An 8982-nucleotide genomic window follows, 5' to 3' on the forward strand; every position below is an offset into this window, starting at 1 on the left:
GCTAGGCCCTGTATACATATATGTGTACATTGAGGCGTGTGCGGCCACGGTCCGCAAAGTATATTGTACGATGTGTATACTGCGTGTATATACATTCGGAATTGTCAATTAATATCATTGCTTACTATTATTTTTTTGTGTTGCATTTGAAACATACTAGCTGTGTAAACGCTAAAAATGAAATACGCTAAAAATAAAACATGATAACTTGTATAGAAAACGCAAAATAAAAAAAAAATTGCATTTCTGTGGTTCTCCTGTACCAACATTGTTTTTATCTATTCACTGGTTATTGAGAGACAGTTGGAACAAACTAAGTCAAAATGACCAATACAGTGGACTCACTAATAGTTTATTTACTGGGTTTAATATCACTCCATGAACAACCAGGGTCATTTTAAGGCGGGGTCTTGTAGTAGTTGGTGTCTACCTCACTGAACAACATGTGGGTGGCCCATCAAATGCCATCCAGACCAATTAGGGTAAAAGGTCACAATCAAAACTGCAAAGACCGACCTGTTTCTCAGCTTCCAGAAATACCCATTAACAGAGCATGCCCCTGAAGTATAAAGAAGATGCCATTGATAGACCCTTGAAAATTACAGACAATGAGATTTGAAAAGCTTATCATACCGGATGATGATAAATGATAAAGAGACAAATGGATTGTTTTCAATGTTGGATGCCACACCATACAATGTATATGGCACTATCATGACATTTCAAACAAGAGGCCCCTGGGCCTTAACGTCACCTGAGTTTTGAAATTCTTAAGTTGATTTTATTGACCATTTTTTGCCCCACCCATCAACCATTCCATTCTTTCGTTTCTTCGTGCTCTCAGTTAAAACTGATTCAGGACCCCTCCGCTTCCATCAGGAGTTTGCCATCTTTGTTATGGTGTTTACAATTTTCCACCTCACGAAGGCATTTGTTTACACTCATCAAAAAATAACAATATGAAATAGTGAGTAGGACGTTCCTATTTATTTTATTTTTTTCATTATTTTTAAACAAATTGTTATGGACATTTTTAAAATTTATAATTAACATAAAGTGCTCAACTTTTTACATAATTTCAATTCTTATACCCTTTTTTATATGTTATTTAAATGAAAATCTAACCATTTCGTCCCTTTAAAAGACAAGTCTTTTTATTTTCATAAAAACAAAAATCTTTTGAGGCGTGATCAAGATTTCTTGTCATCAAATCATGTCTCTTTAATCTACTGATCTATCATTTTACTTTTCCTCACTAGAGTATCTGATTCTTCATTGTTCAAAGTGTCCATTTATAATGCCCTCTGGTCAGATGAACTATAAATACTGATTAAATCTTTAGTGTGATCCTTACCAAGCACCCCACCCCTGGACAGTCCCCCGGGGATACGACATCTGTTATCCTAATCTACCATATAGAAATCCTGTGCCCTGGGCTTCACCGTTACCAAACTAACACACAAGATAATCATATTCTGGCAATTTTTGGTCCATTATTAAATGATCTTTCATTAATATTCTATAAATAGTGTTGTATTCTATAGTTTATTAACTAAAATAAAGCAGGATCTTGATCAGTGATGATGAATTCATAGTGATTGTGTTATCGAAATACTTCTGATCTGGAGTGAACTAAACCTTAAACATCCTTAAACTTATCTTTGGCAAATGGATAACAGTATAGGTATGTTGTTGGGGCCCCAAGGAAGAATTCCAATGTCTTACAAAACCTGTAAAAGAATGCCTAGGTCTCAAGCGATAATGTAAACATCTTTAAAAATACTCGTGTACAGGATAATTCACAAAAAATACCCCATGGCCAATATGGAAGTATGAAATGGCACACTGGTCAGTAACTTAATCCATGTCTGCGTTCACAAGGTCTAAGTGATGCTGGAAAATGTCATGGGCCATAAAACTCTGAAAAATTGGTAAAGTGCTAAAATTCCTAACTACATACATGTCTACCATAATGCCTTCATTTCTACCAACTTTCTCTTTCATAACAATCCATCATAAGATGAAGAAAATGTAGAAGTTGTATTAAAAAATTGTATATGTCACAGGCTGTATGCACATAATCATGATGTCAACATCATCAGGACGACAACATCATGATGACAACATCATCAGGACGACAACATTATCATGATGACAACATCATCAAGACGACAACATCATGATGACACCATCATCAGGACGACAACATCATCAAGACGACAACATCATGATGACAACATCATCAAGACGACAACATCATCAGGACGACAACATCATGACGACAACATCATCAGGACGACAACATCATCAAGACGACAACATCATCAAGACGAAAACATCATCATGACGACAACATTATCAAGATGACAACATCATTATGGTGACAACATCATCATGATAACAAAAATACTCAATCACCTATTTGGCCAAGTTAAAAACATTTTCCTTTTTTATAGCATGATATGACCTGAGGTCACCAACACCCTCAAAGAAACTTCAAGAAACAATTTTCTAGTCCTGCTCTCCTGTGATTTCGTTTCAATATTCAATGAGAATATTTATCTCGACTGTAAGGTTACCAATTGAGAAAAGGAAAGCAAACTAGCGTAATTGGCTCAGAGAATTTTGTCAATGCCAAAAACATTGCAAGATTAAGCTAGCAAAACAGGAGAAAAAATTAGCTACAATTACCTCAGCCTATCTGCAGGTAGGTATTTATAGCTAGGTTTGGTTTGGTTTGTTTTTGTTTAACGTCCTATTAACAGCCAGAGTCATTTAAGCTAGGGCTTTTTCTCACTGGTTTAAGATGGAGTCTTTTTGTCTCATTTTGGGAAGAAAATTGGTGAATTGGGAAAGATTTTTTCAGGAGTAAACTGCAAATTTTGGAAATTTGGCTTAAATATGAAATAACTTCAATTAGGAAAGGGGCCTGAAAAGCCCTCAGAAAAAGCCCTGCTTAAGCAAGCTCATCCAGTCTTAACCAACATTAAGCTTATAGCCAATGCATTTCAGCTAGCAATATGAGCTTTTCTTTTACTTTAAGTCAGCTCAATCCAATGTCACCTTGTCTTTGACTAAGTCAGCTCAATCCAATGTCAATCTTTTTTGCTAACTTTAACCGCATTTGTTCAACTTTAGCCAAATTTAACTCATCTATTAATCAACTGGCTTATAGGCAACCCCACCCCACAAGTCAATTTAACCAGCTTATTCCCAATCTCATTATGTTCAGCCATCTTTACATTACTTGGCTTTATATGCCTGGCCCTTCTAACTCCATTCCTAAGTCAAATTCAACCAGCTCAACCCCTCATACAGTCCAGCAATCAGATATTTCAGCGTTATCGTTAAGTCTGTACAGCAATGGTAGGAACTAACGAAGACATCCCTAACACACAGTTATGTTTTTTTGGCTATATATGGTAAAGGAAACCAATTAATTCTGTAAGCTATGTGACACATATCTTCAGTCATGACCTAATTACCTACAGAGAAGAGGATTCAGGACAGTGTCAACAGTGTCTTACAGCAGTGGAAACCTTGGGGTCAACTTAAGGACACTCATTTACAACTTGGATTAGTTTGGTTGATGAGAAATTAAAGGAAATGTATTTATAGAGAAGAGCAACATAAGTAATTTATTGATATCTGAAGTTTGAAATGAAAATAATGAAAGAAAAAAAATCTACAACAAGGATTGGAGACAGTAAAATGCTGATGCAATAAAATGTCAACCAATATATCAATCTATTTGTTCATGTTTTATAAATGACTCAATGTGGCTTTTTATACTCACACACTCCTCAAAACACAAGTGTTGTGTGTGTGTGTGGAAGGAGGGGCAGCAGATCAAGGGATGTGTGGGGGCAGCAGATAAAGTGATGTGTCGGAGCACCAGATCAAGTGATGTGTGGGACAGCAGATCAAGTGGTGTGTGGGGTACCAGATCAAGTGATGTGTGGGGGCAACAGATCAAGTGATGTGTGGGGGCACCAGATCAAGTGATGTGTGGGGGCAGTAGATCAAGTGATGTGTGGGGGCAGTAGATCAAGTGATGTGTGGGGTACCAGATCAAGTGGTGTGTGGGGTACCAGATCAAATGATGTGTGGGGGCAGTAGATCAAGTGATGTGTGGGGGCAGTAGATCAAGTGATGTGTGGGGGCAGTAGATCAAGTGATGTGTGGGGGCAGTAGATCAAGTGATGTGTGGGGGCAGTAGATCAAGTGATGTGTGGGGGCAGTAGATCAAGTGATGTGTGGGGGCAGTAGATCAAGTGATGTGTGGGGGCAGTAGATCAAGTGATGTGTGGGGTACCAGATCAAGTGATGTGTGGGGGCAGAAGATCAAGTGATGTGTGGGGTACCAGATCAAGTGATGTGTGGGGGCAGAAGATCAAGTGATGTGTGGGGGCAGTTGATCAAGTGATGTGTGGGGGCAGTAGATCAAGTGATGTGTGGGGTACCAGATCAAGTGATGTGTGGGGGCAGTAGATCAAGTGATGTGTGGGGTACCAGATCAAGTGATGTGTGGGGTACCAGATCAAGTGATGTGTGGGGGCAGTAGATTAAGTGATGTGTGGGGCAGTAGATCAAGTGATGTGTGGGGGCAGTAGATTAAGTGATGTGTGGGGGCAGCTGATCAAGTGATGTGTGGGGGCAGCTGATCAAGTGATTTGTGGGGTACCAGATCAAGTGGTCTGTGGGGGCAACAGATCAAGTAATGTGTGGGGGCAGCATATCAAGTGATGTGGGAGGCATCAGATCAAGTGATGTGGGGATATCAGATCAAGTGATGTGTGGGGGGCAGTAGATCAAGTGATGTGTGGGGGCATCAAATCAAGTGATGTGTGGGGGCAGTAGATCAAGTGATGTGTGGGGGCATCAGATCAAGTGATGTGTGGGGGGCAGTAGATCAAGTGATGTGGGAGGCATCAAATCAAGTGATGTGTGGGGGCAGCAGATCAAGTGATGTGTGGGGGCAGTAGATCAAGTGATGTGTGGGGCAGTAGATCAAGTGATGTGTGGGGGCAGTAGTTCAAGTAATGTGGGGGGGGGGGGGGGGGGGGGGGGGCAGCAGATCAAGTTAAGTATAGGGGCAGCAGAGCAAGTATGTGTTGGGGTAGCAGATCAAGTGATGTGTTTGGAAAGCAGATCAATTGTTGTTTTTGTGTTGGGTCAGCAGTGGGGGTGTTGTCGGGGTGCATGGGGCAGACTATCAAGTGTGTGTGTGAGTAGAGAGGGGGGGGCAGCAGATCATGTCTTGTATGTGAGGGTAGCATATAAAATCTTATGTGGGGGTAATATATCAAGTGTTGTTTGTGTGTGTGTACTTGTGTGGTGGGCAGCAAATCAATTTTTGTTAGGGCAGACAGAGTTTACATTTGTATGGCTGGTGAATTCAAAATGGACAATACATTAGAATATGTATAGTTTGTGTTTTTCTGTTATCTTCAAATCAGAGCTCTTTATTCTATATACGAGTGTAATTTGAGCTAATGCCATCAGGAAATAAAATACACTGTACCTTAGATTTTCTTCACCAATGTGATATTGTTGATTCTTCCATGTGTGTCTGTCAATAAAAAACACATATCACTGATCATCCGGCAATCTTTGTTACAGCTAAACAGTCAGGTGACTTCAAATGTTGTGGAACATCTATAGCCGAGACCAATGTGGCCAAAGTATGCAATGCTTTCGATTGTGTTCACTGTTATTCTGAAAACACAAATAGTCACACTGTTATAATATAGGTCATATTTTGTAGTCAACATCATTGGTAAGCTGCTATAAGATGCATTTAGATAATTGTTAAAAAACAAGATTACATTTTTAAACAGGTTAATCATAAACTAAATCAATATAAACCAAACCCAAACAAAATTATTTAGCATTAATACAGTACATAATTATTTAACTTATAAAGTTTAAAAAAAAAAATGGTTTCAAGTTGACATTTTTTAAGCTCTATAGTAATTGGTCTATTTGGAGTATTTCCATTTCCCATTCGTCCATTATTGGTAGGCGAAACTTTTTTCCCAGTATCAGCAAAGAAACCAGAAGAAGACGCATAATCTGTCCGTCCCCGAACATCAAGGGCCTTTTGTTTATGCGGACAAAAATGTTCGTTAGTTTTTAAATGTAATATTTCAAACATATATTTTGACGGACCAGCAAATGTTAATACAGGCCTTGAAAGTGTTTGTCAAGGCTCGTCTGAAAACAATATAAAACAGGTCCGTCTTTATTTCATAAACGAACTGGCCGTCCGTTTGGACCGCTGATACAAGCCACTGTAGCATACACCATGCATATCCTGAATTGATCTCATGCATATCTCGTAAACTTGCAGTTTACTTCTGTTACTGTAGACATATACTAAACTCAACATAAAAGTGAACTGAAAACGTTACCTCCCTGCCGCCAGGATTTATGGATAAGTCCGTGCTCTTTTTTTCATGGAGATTATATTAGCTAGAAACGTCACACGCGCGTTTGAATACTACCACTAAATAATACTGTGCCAACAGAGATCAATATTATCATCCGAACCTAACATAACGCTATGTTTAAAAAAGTTTCAAGTTCAAAATGCAACCATGGCACCTTTTGATAATTAACTAGCGCTGACTCGATTAATGACTGATATTACCATCACTATCATCGTAATGACAATACTCTAAAACTACATACACAAATAACACGACTGACAGAAATATACCTTGTTTTTTCCCCATCTTTTTACCAGGCCAACATATTCATGTTATTTTTGATGCCGAAGGCGAGTTGGGCACTATCAGGAGATTGTACGTCCCTGTTTATATTTAAAGTGTATAGTCGCCCGTGATACGCAATAAACATTATCTAGACTACATTAAAATATAGATTCATCGCGGCCGGATTTACAGGTAATAATTACCGATCATACTATCTATAAACGTCCCTGTGGGCGACTGTACGTATGACCAATCGATTTTCCATGCTGGCACGTGAATAGAAAATTAAAAGGATAGTAGAAGTATTTATTGTAGTATAAAAACTTGTTCTCGAAATTATTTTGTTAAAGAAGAACTGTTGAATGTACATGTAAGAAGGTAAAAATCAATCTTACTGCGACGTCAATAAAGACATATCAGTTAAAACTATTTGTACAACACTATAACATCTACAATGTATATATAGTTACTGGATAATAAAATATTCAGTATGTCTACAGGCTGTTCAGCACTGTTAACATATACGACATGTTTACACGGAGAAAACTATTGAGTAAAACAATCCAACATGTACCCCGGTATATCATACACTAGGACTACTATACAAAGGACAATTGGTTCTGTCACGACTCTGTCCTTGTCAAGCAGGCTGGTTTCACTTTTGTTATTTTTTACCTATATTGGTTTTATTTACCTAGGTTTTTTGTGATGTGTCGTGGCAGACATTACTTCATGCCAATTATAATAACAGTAGGGCTGGTTTCGAAAATGTAAAACACCGATTAAAATGAAAAATTACTACAGAAATGTACAATACAGTATAACACATACATTTGATTATCAATCTGATAACCGGGAATATCAGATCATTATAAATGTAACAAATAGATGTAATGCTAACCGGTGCCTTCATGAATACACGGGTGAATATCTGTAACTTGACCTCGGGGTCAAAAAATTACACGCAAATATTTTGATTTAGTTCCCTGCTGAAACTGCGTTCTGCACTTAGAGAGCAATTTTCACGTCAACAAACTGCTCGTCTGTAGTAGAGCGTAGCTTGGTATGTCTACCTGCTACAGCCTATTCAGCTACCAGACATGTTTATGAACCAAACAAATAAAAATACATGTAATTGGTCTAAATTTATATTGATGTTTGTAGACAGTTTGTTCGTAGATTAGATTGGCCTTCACATATATAATTTAGTGAGTGGCGTCACAGTTTGTCAAAACACGACAATATTATCGAGAGAAGTTATTTAAAGAAGACAATATTATCAGAAGTTATCTAAAGAAGACAATAATATCAGAAGTTATCTTAACTAGACAATATTATCGGGAGAAGTTATCTTAACAAGACAAAACTATCGGGAGAAGTTATCTTAACAAGACAATATTATCAGAAGTTATCTAAACAAGACCAAATTATCTTGATAAGTTATCTAAACAAGACAAAATTATCTGGAGAAGTTATCTTAACAAGACCAAATTATCAGAAGTTATCTAAACAAGACAAAATTATCTGGATAAGTTATCTAAACAAGAAGACAATATTATCAGAAGTTATCTAAACGAGACAAAATTATCGGGAGAAGTTATCTTAACAAGACAATATTATCAGAAGTTATCTTAACAAGAAGACAATATTATCAGAAGTTATCTTAACAAGACCAAATTATCTGGATAAGTTATCTAAACAAGACAAAATTATCGGGAGAAGTTATCTAAACAAGAAGACAATATTATCAGAAGTTATCTAAAGAAGACAATATTATCGGGAGAAGTTGTCTAAGACAATATTATCAGAAGTTATCTAGGCAGCAGTTGTGGGTGTGTGAGATGGTGAGCGGGTGTGTGTGTGTGGGGGGGGGGGGGGGGGGGGGGGGGGGGGGAGTAGATCATTGTGTGTGCCTGGGGTAGGACAATGTATGAAGTGTGGTGTGGGGGGGATTATTGTGTGTGCCTGGTGTAGGACAATGTATGAAGTGTGGTGTGGGGAGGGGAACAACAAATCAAGCGTTGTCGTTTGTTAGGTTTTTGTACATCAATACTATTCTGAACCGGTGCCGCACTTTAAGAATACAAATTCGGTGACTTGACCTTGGACGCGAAAATTTGATTTAACTCCTTGATAAAATTGCGTTCTGTACGAAGAAAACAAAATAAGTTTTTAAAAATAGCCTGGGTTTTCACGTCAACAACTGCTCGCTGTATTAGAGCTAGCCTCTAGTATGTCTGATTATATAGGGTCTTACTGCTACAGT

General features: G+C 38.0%; 1 protein-coding gene across 1 annotated transcript in view; it reads right to left on the bottom strand.

Annotated features, from left to right (window-relative positions):
• Positions 1-6498, bottom strand: part of LOC117328698 (sodium bicarbonate transporter-like protein 11) — a 103821-nt gene extending 97323 nt beyond the window's left edge. Inside the window, exons 1-2 of the mRNA XM_033886187.1 lie at positions 6414-6498; positions 5525-5718 (exon numbers count right to left, since the gene is read on the bottom strand). The gene's annotated coding sequence lies outside the window, so the exon portion shown is untranslated. The remainder of the gene's footprint in view (positions 1-5524; positions 5719-6413) is intronic.
• Between the last annotated feature and the right edge of the window lie 2484 nt (positions 6499-8982).

This window comes from Pecten maximus, chromosome 6, assembly GCF_902652985.1.
Source record: "Pecten maximus chromosome 6, xPecMax1.1, whole genome shotgun sequence".
Taxonomy (NCBI): Eukaryota; Metazoa; Mollusca; class Bivalvia; order Pectinida; family Pectinidae; genus Pecten; species Pecten maximus.